At 41.2% G+C, this 15,634-nt stretch overlaps 1 protein-coding gene across 2 annotated transcripts in view; it reads right to left on the bottom strand.

Annotated features, from left to right (window-relative positions):
- LOC120541745 (RNA-binding protein with multiple splicing 2-like) overlaps positions 1–15,634 on the bottom strand; it is a 53,399-nt gene that overhangs the window by 37,213 nt on the left and 552 nt on the right. The gene's annotated exons all lie outside the window — the stretch shown is intronic.

Below are 15,634 nucleotides of genomic sequence, written 5' to 3'. Positions count from 1 at the left end.
CATACTTGATATCCAGGGAGAATTCAGCAACCCTACAACTTTACTATGCTGAACTTGAGCTCAACAGGTTAGCTAGCCAGTCCTGCATTTATCCCCTCCATATGTAATGCAGGATCAAATGAAAAAGTATGGTTAGCATTGAGACCTCTGGAATAACCCATAAGACACCTCTGGAGTCAAATGCTTTCAGTTCTAAGAAGTTCAGGGTCTAGCCAGAAAATTGTGAATGAGCAAGTCCTACTTCATGGCCAGAAAAATGTGGATACCCCTCTAAATGAAGATCAGGTGTTTAGCCTCACATATTGTGCTTGGTTTTATACACCCAATAACATTGTCCATGAGGATGGAATGACTAGGAGCTCTTCAGTGCTACTTTATACAGGGCATGGTAATAGGATGCCACAAGTGCATGACATTTCTGCTCCGATGCAGCTGACCGGGGCAGATTAAGTGCTATTACAGGGTGGGTCCAGATCTAATTATGCAGATCTAGATCTGGATGACCGATTTATGTGGGGAGGATTCCAGTTCAGTGCGAAGATGATTCTTCATGTCGTCAGTTCACACCCTTTGGTCTGGGATTTTTTTGGGCGATTTTCTGTGTAATAAATTATACTGTAATAAATTACATAATTAAATCTGGACCACCCTATACTGTGAAGTAGAAGCAGAGGAATGACAACAGCTCAGCCATGAAGTGGTCAACCACCCAAAATCAGAGTGGGGCTGCTGAGCGCCGAAGTGCAAAGCATGAAATAAGGTTGCATATTATCTGTTGTGTCACTCACAGTTCGTAAAGTGCCTCTAGAAGCAACATCAGCACAGAAATGTGCAATGGGATCATCATAAAAGAAGCTTCCAAAGTCGAGTAGCCGCACACAAGACCAAGATCACCAAATGTAATACCAACCATCAACTGGAGTTGTGTAAAACACATCACCATTGGATCCTGAAGCAGCAATTTGGGGGGTGTATGAGGGGGAAATTCTCTGGAGTGATGAATCATACTTCACCATCTGGCAGTCTGATAGACAAAATGTGGATTTGGCAGATGACAGGAGAACACTACCTTCTAGAGTGTATAGTGCCTATTGTAACGTTTGGTGGAGGAGGGTATTGGTTTGAGCAGCTATTTTAGGATTTGGGCAAGGGATCTTCATTAGGTTACTGTTAATACCACAACACACCTTTTTCTTCAAATTTTGAAAGTGCATAACTGTCTAGTTTGGGAAGATCCTTTGCTGTTCCAGTATTGCAGCACCCTTGTATACCAAGCCATAAAGACATGGAGGAACTCTAGTGACCTGCTAAGTGCCAGGACCTCAACCCTACCATGGAGATGAATTGGAACACCAGCTGTGTGCCCTGTCTTCTCATCCAACATTACTAACCAACATCCCAAATGCTCCTTTGGATGAATGGCCACAAATTCCCCACAGACGTGCCAAATATCTTTTGGCAAGCTTCACCAGAGGATCAACACCATATTAAAAAAAGGTCCATGGATTTAGATTGGGATGTCAAACAAGCGGATATAGGCAAGATGGACAGGAGTTCAGAAAACCTTTGGTTATATATTGTATATTGCACATCCAGAATGTGGAAACTCCCATGCCCTTCATGGGGTGGAAACTTGCTCACAGCCAGCTACCAGTAGGGACGGTCCTGCAACACCAAGTGCCAGCCTACAGGCACACTAGCTAGAAAGCAACTCTGGATATTCTGAAAAGAATCCCCCCACCTCAAGAGATTAACCATCAAATCAAAATATTCATGGACACAATTCAGTATGGCAACAGGTGATCTTGTATACATTGGCAGCAATTACAACAGGCTGCAGTGCTGTTCATCAAGGCAAAGATGGCATGGCAAGCAGCCATATCAAAGCTCTCTTTAGCAACAGTATATCAAAATATATTCATACAGTTCAAAGCACATTTACAGAAAATTCAAGATGGCACAGCCCAGTCAACGCTGACAACATACAAGATTTTAGGACCAGTAATGGTTAGAGTCAGGACTGAAGTGAAGCTAAAGGCCACATTTTTGTAGTTTGTCTCAAGTACAATTAAATGTCGATGGCCACCTTGTTGGGTAGACTGGACAACCAAGAGTGAGGCAGGTCAGAGCAGAGCTGTTTTAGTTTTGGAAGCTCACGTTTTGAAACTGGATGGCCCAAAAACTTGGGCCTGTGATTCATTAAAACAACAACTTCTCTCATTGTTTTAAGGACTATTGCAGCCAATTTTTTTAATCTCATGCAAAATGGAGAAAGTTTGATACAAGCCGATGGTGACCAACATTCGAAAACAGCAAAAAGTCCACAGAAACACAATTGGTGTCAGATAATCTGCATGAAGTCATGCAGCTGTATCCTCACGATGTCTCAGACATTTACACTTGAATAAAACTGTGAAATACGTCACTTCCATTTTTAGCTCATGAGTGGATTTTCAAAAATTCGCTCAGATGGGCAAACATTTGAATTGATAAACTAAAGATTAGAAAAAGAAATTAAGAAAAGCGAGTGTACACTGTATAATATGCCTCAGACTTGAGGATCAAGAGGCTTCAAACAGATGGAAGGTCACGTCACCCATGCAGTTTCACAAACTGACTAAATCCTGAGGTGCTCCAGCTGCAGACAGGAACACCAATGTAGTGAGGGGAGGAGGACTACAATTCAAATGCTTATTTGCATTAGAGCACATTCAATTTTAGTTCGAGAGAAGGTTCCAGAAGCGACTTCATATTCTAGCAGAAGTACAAGCACTTATTTGCTCTTCAACATTGGACAGACATTTTGTAATCAAACATTCTCCATTCTGTAACAAAAATACATAATTAAAATCTTTGCCACCTCTATAAACTATTGGAGGGGGTAAGAAACTGGTTTTAGGTTGAGAATTCCTTTACAGATTTGCTGAATTTAGAAGAGTAGTGTGATGGAATTTATAAATTTGTTTCTTCCATAGTTAAAGGAAAAATCCTGCTCAGTCAGTCAGTCAGTCACTTTCCTGTGAAACTTTCTGCAATATCTAAATGGGACAGACACCAGAGAAAACACGGAATGTTGAAAGGCTGTGGCTACTCCAGTGTCAGAAACAGGAACTTAAATGCTAGAACACCTGGAAAAAAGAAGCCCCTGTAACCAAAAAGGACTACCAAAAAATACAATTTAGCCATGTAATTAGTTGAAACTAATGACATTTTATTTATTACAAAGACCCAGTGCCAACACCACAATATAGGAATTGACAATTTTAAATAAGAAATGCAATTAAAAGCAGAAGTCAGTTGGGTTAAAAACCCACAGCAGGCCTCCAGTTCTGAATGGAGAACTGCTGCATTAGATGGCGGCAATTTAAGTGCAAGCTGATAAAAGTAAACATCAAGAAATAAAAACGCAGCAAGTAAATGCAACAGATTTGAGAGAGACTGGCAAGTGTCCATTTTCTACAGCAAGACTATATCATCCTTGGCTTCAATTCTGTGAATATCAGAAGGGCAAAGGTGTATGGAGGAGAAAAAACTAAACAAAAACCCCTTACCCTGGTCTTTAGCGCTGCTCTTCCTTGGACGCTGAAGCATTTTCAAACATTATTCGCATTAGACATCTGCTGTAGCTGTACAGAAAAGTGCAAAAGAACAAAAAAAAAAAAAAGTCGTCGAGTAGGATTGAGGATTTAAAAGCGGGACGAGTAAACTGGTGTGAGAGTGCAGGTTGTGCTTAGGGAACAAAGCAAGTGTGTGACGTGTTTAAAGAGATGAACGGCTGTAGCATTTCCTGAATGCTGCTCCGTTCCAAAATGCATACTACAAAGAGCAGTGGACAGTCCAATGATCTGCCAGAAAGCAAAAACCTTTAAAATAAAAATTATAAAAAAAAAAAAAAAGCAGCCCACCCAAGCCTTAAAAATTAATCACTTAAGTTGTAAGACCTAAAATATAGCAAAAGTGCAGACATGTTTTGCAGTATCTTAGACACTGAGGACTTTTACCAAGTAATATCCACTTAACCATAATCCAATGAAGAAACCTTCATGGTGAGGAAACAAACCAACAGAATGTTAGGTGCTGAACTGCCGAAAATACTAAACTAGTTACAGTGAGGAGCACACAGGCAGGAGATGTGGGGTCTCATAGGACATGTTGCCAAGACCATGGTTCTAATATTTAAAATATGTTTGAAGATGTGAATACAAATGAAAGCGGGGGGTCAATGTTAGTGGAGATCCTTCAGTCCATCAAGGGTGTTTGCCAAACAGTGTCAGATTCAAGAGGGGCACTAAACCAATTGCCTGGAGAACCACCACAAATCTTAAGGCTATTAAAAGGTTGCAATCCTTTTTGCTAGATTCATAAACCAGAAGCATCTCACCTTCCCCATGCAAAAGAAAATTCAGACTGAAATCCTGTTAACCAAATCTTTCCTGTGGTGTGTTACTTGCTAGTACCATTATAATGCACTGGAGGGCAGCACAAAGCAACACTGTATACCACTGGGGGCCCATGGTATTCTGTAAAGGAGTGGTCCATATGAAGTCGTGGAAAAAAGTGCAATGCAAAAAATACTAAGGTGGTGTCAAATGTGGTCTTTTCCAGTGTAGGTTTGTGGGAAGCTAGAGCCTAACAATGGGCAGGAGGCAGGAACAATGAAATGAAGACCCACCACCATGACAATTCTTTGTTTTCCAACTCTGTCTTGGTACAGTTGCCCACATTGAAAAACCACAGCTGCATGGCATCTAACATTCACTCTAAGAGATCAGAAAGCCTTGGTAGTAGAATTGAGAGGTCTCACAAGACTTCATTCAGACAAAGTGGTCCACATGTTTCCTGATCAGTAACCGGTTGGCACCACTGCCTGACCACAACTCCATTTTCCATCACTAATGCTACTTATAAAACCCTTGTCATCAACATTCAACAATTTAAACCTGACACTATCAACCCACTCATAAAAATGATTCAACCTTCAACATCGGGTTCACTCACAATGAAGCAAAATTAACACACTGGACAGCAAGAGGAAGTGCAAAACCAGAAAAGATGCACAACAGATTAGCAACAGGAGGCAACATGGAAGTGTTCAATACATTCTACTGAACTGAAATGTAAAGCTGGAGTGATTGGAGCTCATTCTTTTTAAATGGCAGTCTGATGTAAACAGAATGGTGGAGACCAAGCTTGGCCTGTGGTTCCCACTGCAGGGATGCAGCAATTGCTGCTAACATGGGAGCAGGTGTATTGACAGAGGTACAGAATACCAATTTCAGTTCTCCTGCAATAAACCATGAAAATCCCAGCTTTTGATAAAGTACCACATCAGAATAGGAAGTTTCTATGTGGGTCTCCTGCCAGCATAACCCACTAGGTTTGGTGGCATGGGGGCAAGGGCCATTTACTGTATTTTTTGACCAAGGCAACAGGCATGCAAGTTCTATGTGGATTTCAATAGGGTGGATGCTATTAAGGGAAAGGCTGCACAAATGCCAACCTCCGTGTACTCCTCAACAGAAGCTCTGCCAACTAGAATAATATCACCAAAGAGACATAGCAGCACTAGAGAAAATGTAAAGAGCCCCTAGGGCAGATTCTGGGAAAGTGGTAGGAGTTAAAGGAAAAAGGAGTTGAACTTTTTCAGTTTAAGCAAAATGAAATTGAGGACACATACTGAAGAGTTAAATTATAAAAGGGTGTTGAATTTAAGTAGCAGCAGGGATCCTGTATACCAAGGCCACTGCTGGAAACCACAGGTTAAAATTCACACACCAGTGAGAAAGTCTCATTTACATGAAAGGAGCTTTATAGATGGAACTTTAGGGCAGCGTTTCTCAACCTTCAAGTATTTGTATCCCGAGTTTTCATAACAGTTTTAAAATCGCACCCCCCTAACGTTTTGAAACCCTAATAAAATGTATTCCTATATGTTTTGCTGCCGATACACTGCTACAAGTTTTATTATACCTACTTAACTTTTAATCAACATTTATCTAACTCCATATTTCTAGTATCAGAATGTAGTTTAAGTTAATTTGTTTTGGTTTCAATAGATGTATTTCATATTTTCTTTTTTCACATCTTCGCAAAAAAACTGCCGTTTTAGGGTCCTTAGTCTCATCTTTGGCAATTTGCAAGATCTAGATGAAGAGGACTGTAGTGCCCGTTTGCCTGAATGGCCTGTACTTGTCAAAATTGTTTTAAGTGTTCAACAAACCGAAACAGAAAGCCGATATAGCTGCTCACAGCATTGTACGTTAACTAGAATCTAAAGTCGGTTTTCCTACATCTTTGACCCAACAGGATTGCAGAGAACGTACCCACTCTGTTTATCTGGGAAAAATCCCAGTCAAATAAGAATAAATGCCCGTATTAATGCAAGTGAACTCATCACATAAAGCACACAAAAAAAAAAGTCTAACTTGAAGTGGACCAAACTGTACACCCCACCTAGTAAACCATTTTTCACCTAGAACATGCCCCATAGTCTCTACTGTTCCTCCATATGAGCACTATGAATATCCAGTATCCTAGCACAAGACACAGCAGCAAGGAGCATACAGCATTTATGCTATTTCATATAATTTAATTGTCTTGATTAGGCAATTCTGTCATTCTCTGCTCCACACCTGCCATTTTCATTTAGCTAAAATCAGCTGTAATGCTCAGATGATCTTGGTAACCTCCAACCCTTACCTGGAATGGTTAGCACACTCATCCCAGTAATTAACCATATCATGAACAAGTCAATTCCTAGAAGGCTAACCATGAATTACTTTCCGTTCCAATTAAGAGTAACTATAGGATGTCACAGAAGACTTCCACATGGATTGCCATACTAAAGGCATGTTACAAGCACACCTTTAGATAATTTACATACAAATGCATGCAACTTGGGAAAAATTGCTGTGGTCAAGGTAATAAAGCATGAAAGTCGGGGATGGCAAACTCACCAACCAACCCAGTTTTAGGTGACCAATGCCCAAACCACGAGTACACTGCCACCCCTCCCCATACTAAAGTATTCTTATGAAAAAAGTGAGACATTGAAACTCTAGTCTTTAGAAATTCTGAACTTTCATGGGAGAAAGCAAGAAACCCAAAAACCTGACACTGCAAAATAATAAAAAGGAAGAGATTTAGAAGATGACAGTAAATCTGGGATGCAAGGAGGAAGACTGAGCAGGCAGAGAGGGGAACAGCAGGCCATAAAGGACAATCATTTGGAGGTAATCTGGCAGATTGCCATTCCTACTAATCCAGTTGACGAGTGTTTTAAATTGGGCCGTGTTAAAAAGTGGCTGCCTCAGACTTAAAACTAAAATCAGACACAAAACAAGTCAGGCGTAGCATACAAACAACAAGATGGGGTGGCAATAGAGGGAGAGGCAGACAGATTAAAAACTTTAACATTGAGAAATGCTAGCATCCAAAAGTAGCAGAAAGCAAGACATTTTCTGCACTGCAGCTGACTATTTAATTGTAGACAATTTTGCTGGTGGGGAGTATTCCGGGAAAAAAAAAAAAAAAATTCAAAACAAGCCTTTACGTAGTGCAAACAAGAACTCTTAAGCCAGTTACACGTCCATCTCCAGAGCGGAGACACAAATCCAACCCCCATCACCAAACACCGCAGACAACGGCTTCAACCAATAAAAAGTACCAGGTTTATCTGGGGGTCAGCAAGACAACACTCTTGAGAAGAAACAGACTGCAGATAAGAGCTGGGAGGTCCTGCTGAAGCCCCTGGTCAGGTTGCTTTTCAATTGACGTCAACATGAGATGGGAGGAGACTGAAAAGAAACCCACACAGTAACCGATTAAAAAAATGACGAAGGATCTGTAGAAACTCCAGTTGAGGAGGAGGAGGCAGCAACGCCAAGTCGGAATGTTTTTATAAACAGCCCACAAGACAGTTGATGGCTAATCTCCCACAAATGTGTTTAGAGAAACACTGCAGGAATTTACTCAGCATTCTAAAAATGGTTTTAGAAATGCATCCTGGGGTGACCAAAGGGGTGAAAATAAACTCGTTTGCTACAATTGAAGTTCAGAATGGACAAGAGAAGAAAAACAAAGCCTTTGGGAAGGCCAATCATTTCAGTTTCTGTATTTAAGCTTATATGGCCATTTAACACGAACAATTCGTGCCCCAAGAGGGATTGCCTGCCAAGAATGCAGAGCAAGAGGAAGTATATAATTTAACTAGGGAGACCAAAGGGTTTCAGAACCAAGTGTCCTACTTGAACAAGATGACAATATTCAGACAATTATTTTTTTAAACCTGTTTATTTATAGGGCTGCAAGGAACCAGAGCACACCTCAGCAGGAGCTGGCAAAGGGCATGCCATTATAGGGTACTACCACTTGTTCTACCAGTTCAATGTGGAGAGCTAGTGTTTTGGCGCTTTTCCACTGCATGGTACGGCACAGCACAGTTCAGTACAGCTCACCTTGGTTCGGCTCAGTTTGCGTTTCGACTGCAGTTTAGTACCGCTTTAGAGTGGGCGGGATTATTCACGTGTCGTTATAGTTGCACCGCCTCTACTGCCGTGACATCGTAAACGCGCCACAAGCGACCTCCTGAAAAACTTTTTCATACTGCGTCGCCCCATCCAGCTCTCGCTGGATCCGCTCCTCGGCTACCAACGAGAGGAACGTCTGTACTTCCTCAATAGACCACGAAACAGCCATTTTTGGTTAAAACAAAATGGTGAGTCCGAACCTTCGCTGGCTGTGCTAGAAATCTAGCGGGTCTGTTGCGTCTCATGTCACAAGTTCAGCGACGCAGTAATGACGATTTTCTCCGGCCAATCAGTGACCAGCAGAGTTTACACGTCACATTTTGGTAATGGTTCGGCGCGCTTGGAACCTCAGCGGAGGTGGTACTAAAAAAAGGACCAGGTACCAGGTACTGTTCCCAGTGGAAAACCCCCAAAAGTGAGCTGAACTGAACCGTGTCGTGCCGTACTATGCAGTGGAAAAGCCCCATTATTGGGACTGGAGTACTAGAACTTCAGGCCTCTAAGGGTCTAGGCCTAACAGATGATAGATAGAAACTGGCACCATTACTTTCACACTCAAAGACAAGGAGCCAGAGAATGAACCTACTAGTAGCCTCCATCGCTAGATCTAGAGCACCCAATGTCCATGGCCTGGTGTAATGTCATCTGGCATCCACAAAACGGGAGTGAATGGCTTATGAAAGGTAAGTGGCTGGAGTATGATAAATCGGTCAGTGTTCACAACAGGAGTCAAATGTCTGACAAAGAAAAGCAACAAGACACAAAGTAGGGATGCAAGGCATACCCAATGAGCAGAGGTTAATAAATGCACAACATGAAGCAGACGGACTTGCAAATGTACCATTAAACCAGTTTTAAATAAGCTGGTATTGTGCTATGTTAGCAATTTAATAATTGAACACATGTGAATCACCGTCAGTTACGCATTAATGGAAAAAGCACTTCAACTTTGGTTAGAACGGCTAGAGTGATGACTTGCATTACTAGCAAATAGCAGAAGGAACTGCAGAAGAGTTTGCTTATAGTAAAGTATACGATTCTGTACTTAATCAGGGTATTAGGGAGCAGGTGCCTATCCTAGTACCAACTTAACAGGGCACTGATCTCACAGGATCAAGATAATGCCACCCCTTTCGCAGTACAGGGCCAACTCAGTCAGTCAGTCTTAAACACTTCTTTGGGAAATGGGAATAAAGCCCTCAGCAACCTGGAGAAAGACTGGTGTGCAAAACACACACCTCCTCTCAGATATGAGGTGTACTTTATAGATTTTAGAGTACAATACAGCAACATAATTGCTCTCATATCCAGTTTGAAAGATATTAAAAGAAAACCCCATTGGAGAAAATAAGTTTACAATCATTTACACTTAAGGGGGATTACAGTTTTAAAATATACAAAAATTAGTCAATTTATTGGCCCCGCACCCTTAAGGTGTTCCACAGTGGAATGACTGACTTACAGCCTCACTCCAGTTTCCATCTCCCAATCTCAAAAAACCAATAACTTGTTGTCTCAATAGAACACTCAGGCCAACAAGCTCCTCTGTTTAGCCAACAATAAGCTGTCCTATTCTTATCCAGAACTCCTAAAAAGGTCATCAAGCTTTCTGCTTCAACTCCATGACTCTGTAGCTCACAAAGAGTTCTGGGAATCTTAAAGTGCTTCCTGGATTCAGTCCTAAATAAAAGGACTTCAGTACATGCTTTACCTGGTGAAGGCTATGGATGGATCAACCCAACTTTATATATTTGGTAACAAACATTTAAACATCACCACTCTTCAGGACAATAAAAATGCATTTAATCTAAATTGCTGGCTATTCTGAAGGAAACTGATGGAGGGCAAACAGTTTGTGTAGCAAACACTTGATATTGGGTTGTTTGTACCTCAATCACTTTTTTCAGCACAAAATAGGCTTCAGAATTGTGTGCTGTAAAAAAAACTTAAAATTCTCAAAACTACATTTTTCACCTAAAGTCCAATAACTTGCAGAACAACGTTTGGGGCAGAAAATTCGGAATCAAAATCACTTTTTTGCCAACACGTGAACCATACCAGAATTGACTTGTTAGTTGAAAAACATGGAAGGACATAACCAACTCAAGAGAACACAATTTCAACCCACCATTAACCGGACACTGCAAACCAACATACAAAAATTTCAAGAACAAAAAAAACACACACACCAACTACTTTCAAACTAATAATTAAATAGAAAAGCTATTCAAAAATACAGATATCAAAAAACAGTGCCAGTATTTACAAATAACCAGCCCAGTTACCAGTCAAATGTTGCAAAAACATCAGTAACCTAATGCAAGTTTTAGGATCAAAATAATTTGAGGCAGTGGAGATGGCGTGTAGTTCAGGTTGCAATAGACCTCTGCCTCCTCTGTGATGGCAGTTTAGGAGATGGCTGCTGGGGTGCATAGAGTCGGCTGTCATTTTTCCTGTTTTTTTTTTGCTTTAGCAATGAACAGATCTTTTAATGTTGGGAAACAGTTAATGATTTTTCTCACAAAAATAAAAATTTGCTGCAACAGAGTCTTAGAGGAGGCAGAAGGAAACCAAACCGTGATCAAGGTTCACCACAATACTCGCAATGATGTTTGAACAAAATAAAAATCACCACAAAATATGAGTTAACAAGCTTCTTATGCTGGCAAAGAAAAACAGTCTCTGCCTGGCTTTCTTGATGGAGGTGATGTGCTGGACTCATTTTAACGCATTAGGGAAAGTAGACCTCAGGAATTTAAAAATGACTGAACCACAGACACCGCCTGGCCATTTGCAAAGGTGGACAGCAAGTGACTTGTCGGTGGAAATCAACCCTCATTTCCACTTTAATAGAAACGAGCTCCAAGATGTTACATAAACACCATACTACAGGACGGCCCACCACGATTAGTAACGAGACCCATTATGGTTGCGTCACCTACAAACTTTAGGACTTGTACAGATTTGTCCATGGATCTATAATCCTGCGTGTAAAGTGAGAAACAGGAGGGGTGAAAGATCACCACCTTGGGGGGAGCCTACGCTAATTTACATAAGGGCCCAGTTTCACATATTGCTTCTTACTGGTCAAGAAGCTTGTAGTACTGCACTAGCCATTATGAATGTAGCAAGAAGTAAAATTATACCTTTTATTGGCCAACTTAAAAATTACAATATGCAAGCTTTCAAAGCAACTCGTGCCCCTTCTTCAGGCAAGATGTTTGCCTGAAGGGGCCGGAGTTGCCTCAGAAGCTTGCATATTGTAGTCCTTTTTTAGTTAGGCAATATAAAAAGGTGTCATTTAACTCTACTTCACTACGGGTCAAGCAGCTTGCAATTCACTGGCAGACACCACAGACTATACCCAATGAGGATTTTACTCTGAAGCTATTCCGGAACAACGGTATTGAAGGCTGAGCAGAAACCCACAAACAAGACCCTCACATAGGTGTTAAGCAAGTCCAGGTGCTGAAGAATGTAATGGAGACATTAACTGCACCCTCCATTGAATGAATTGCTCTATATACAAACCGAAGTGGATCAAGTCCAGCAGTGGACTCCACACACTTAAACCCAAAAGATGCACCGATTTTTTTTGGTTCTTTTGAGGTTAGACTGGCACTTTACCAGCTAGGCTTGGAGGGTGCACTCAAAAACGGAATGACATGCCGATTTTTTTGATGGAATGGACAACAGATTAATGGGCAGCACTGGGCCACTCAAACAAACATTGCCCCCTTCCAGGCCATCTGTAACAGGATAGGCAGAGAGGCGACCAAGTGTTCAACACAAATCCATTTCACCATACTGTCACCGGTCAAGAAACACTTACTGAAGTAAAAGCTTATAAAAGCCATTACCCCAGATTACATTATGAATAAATCAACACATGCAAGAGAGCAAGTGTAAGGAGCAAAAGACAACTGAAGACATCAAGTAAAAGGAACTGGGGCGCAAAGATTAGATTTACAAGCCGTGTTTAGACCGCCAACTACCGAGGGAATGCAGCTTGTCTAGAGAACTAAACACCCTCATGTACTTACAGCTGGCTAAATGCTGTATAGCCCATAGAAAGTGACCTTGAGAAAGTGTGCAAGGAATGCTATGCACAAACACTAGGAATGAATATACTATTAAAAATGTATATACACACATTTGATGAAGCAAAACGCTGAATACATTGGCTGATTTAGTAGAAAGAAAAGCAGAAAACCAGGGCTGACAATGTTTGAGTGCACTGGTGTTGTGATGTGTGACATTTGGCCATTTTCTCTCCACACTGCCTAGTTACACCACACATGAAGACCTCCACAGGCATCACTCCCATTCCTGCAAGCCGACCTAAAAAAAACATTTCATCGAATGGCCAAGACCCCAGCAGCGCCATAGGGTGATTCATCCAAATACTGACTTGGAGAGACTGGTATGGCCTTTTATGGTTCAGGGTAAGGCATGAGCACTTGTTTTGCAGGTCAGTTTCTACGGTGTAGCTGGAGTGAGAGGATTCTCCAGTTCAAACCACTTTAAATGCAGTAAAACAAATTTGTGGGTAAATTTCTGTTCAACACAATTTCTTTCAAAAGCCTTGCGAAAAGGCACAACAATGCAAATTCACAACTTGTATTAAGTTACCATAAACAGGCAGCAGTGGTCCTACAGTGAATCATAAAGTTGTAGGTTAATCTGTCAGTTTTATGATCTAACCCTGTGATTCTCAGCATTCAGTTCTGAGGGCCCCCTGTGGTTGCAAGCCCGCCCTCTTCCAATCAATCTTTGTTACCTTTAGTTGATCTCATTGTTCAATTAGCAGACCCCTTCCACCTTTTATTTTGGATTTAGACAAGTGCTGTAACATATACTTTACACTTTAAAGATCCAGAAAGCTTACAAATGTCTAAAGGCTCACTTTAATTCACCTTTTGTGTGGCATTTGCTTTCTTAATTGTATCAGAATACACGGAGTAAGATGAAGAGCAGACGGCAGCATGAAGGAGTCAAAAAGGAGCAGAGATTTCACCGTTACCTACGTATTAGGAAATAATTCTCTCAAGATCCAGAACTTTAAATATTGAAAAATAGGGGTTCTTACCCATTTAACACCAACTCCTTCATTCAGTAAAAACACAGCATAACCAGTTTGTAATTGTCAGGTTTGTAAAAACAACAACAACCAACAAACTGGAAATAACAGTTTACTTTATTAGGAGTCCATTTAAGAGCAGAAATGAGATGGGACAAGAACTAGCAAACACAGGAGCCCCCCAGGACTGAACACCGAGAACCACTAAGCCAACCACAAAAGCACAGCTCAACATTCCATAGAACAGGACTGAGGACATCCCAACACGGCATTCTTGACCTTGGGTCCATCAAGGGAATTTGGGTCTCAGCTACACTCTTGAAATGGTTCTTTAATGGCACTGTGGTTCTTCATAGCTCCATTGCTTGACCAAGCGCCATTTCATTCTGGTATGTGTTCTTTGCATATGAAGTTGGCTCTGCGTTTTGAGAATACATACATAGTGTTACTGGATGTATGCAGGAAGGGTCCTTTAAAAATCATGACACATTGGCATTTCAGAAATCTGTTACCATCTATTTGTGCCAATTCATTGTATATGGAGTCTGCACCTGAAAAGATCTGTATCCCTCATATGGATAGATCTTCTGTTGCATCACTCTGAAGAACCACTCTAGGACCTTTATTTCTAAGGGTGTAGAGTATTTGGCCTACCTGGAAACAAGATCAAAAAATCCATTGCTCCATAAAACTTCATATGGGGCCAAACGGGTGAATACTAGCCTTGACCATCAGCATCCCTGCGGATATCAATTAAATTGTGATGGATTATTATCAGTCTGCTGCATGTAATGGATGCCAAGGGCCAACAATTGCTAGCTCGAAACTTTAGGAGTAATACAGGCTTCTTAAAAAGTTTAAAGATCTTCTCAAGCTCACCCAAACTCATTTCACTCACAAAGTCATTCGTACGGACAGTTGGCACACATCAGGTGTTCTCCAGAGCAATGCCATAGGGGAACCATTTTTGGTTCCCAAAAGACCCACCCAATTGAAGGTTCCAGAAAGAACATTTGCACTTTTAAACAGGTTCCATAAATAAACAGATAAAGTCGTGAAAAACTGACGGGTCCCCATTTCAAAAGGACCCTTGCTGCATATAAACAAGGGCCAAGTCTTTGTTTTCTTAATCAAATAGGCTACCTAGCAAGGCACTACAATGTTTTCTCTTAGGAAGCTTTCAAAAGAACTAACTTCATATGCAAAGAAGTCTTCTCATAATGAAATTTTTTGTCAAGCAATGGTTCTAGAAGGAACCACCATTACTTTTAAAGAGTACAGTAGGTGCATAAGGAAGAAACTAAGCTTAGACAGTGGGACTCCTTCCTTCCATCTCAGATAAATTGTGAAAACGGATGCATATTAAATTAAAAAAAAAACAAAAAAACCCACTGGTTCAAAGACAAAGAACACAAAACAACGTTCATAAATCTTAATCTAGTCTGATTAAATGAAGCTCCCTCCATTAAGTGGCTCTAATTTCCAACCCATGCTGTGCATCCCTCCAAGACAGAATCCTAAAGATACACACCATCGCTCGACCGAAGAGATAAAGTATAAGCAATGTTACCCGTAAAGTCGAAGAATAGCAAACCAATAAAACCCTAAATGCAGACACTGCCACGACAGAACACACAAAAAAACGACAAATAAAATCGCTTAAAGCCTCTTTCGGGCACTTGCTGTCGAGAATTTGGGGTCGTCGAACACCGTCAGTTTTACAGGCTTCCCGACTAACTGGAGCAGTAAGCAGTTGCGTCACTCATTTAAGTTCGACACTTCGGGTGTTTCCAGTTACCGACCCTACTGTGGAATACCTGGGCAACATCGAACCCAAGAATACCCCGAAAGTGTCGCGCACGAAGAAGGAATCGAGGCGGGCGGGGGTCGCCGGGGGATCGTAAACTTTACTTACACGAACTCCGAAAACACATCTGCCTCCCCCAGCGACCCAACTTAAAGGCGAAGAAGAAACAACAAAAACACCCTGACAAGCGGAGCCCAGTTTCGTGGAGCCGAGTGACAA

The sequence above is a fragment of the Polypterus senegalus genome, chromosome 12 (assembly GCF_016835505.1).
Source record: "Polypterus senegalus isolate Bchr_013 chromosome 12, ASM1683550v1, whole genome shotgun sequence".
In the NCBI taxonomy this organism is placed as follows: domain Eukaryota; kingdom Metazoa; phylum Chordata; class Cladistia; order Polypteriformes; family Polypteridae; genus Polypterus; species Polypterus senegalus.
The sequence above is the reverse complement of the archived record's forward strand: the minus strand, read 5'-3'. Positions and strand labels throughout refer to the sequence as shown.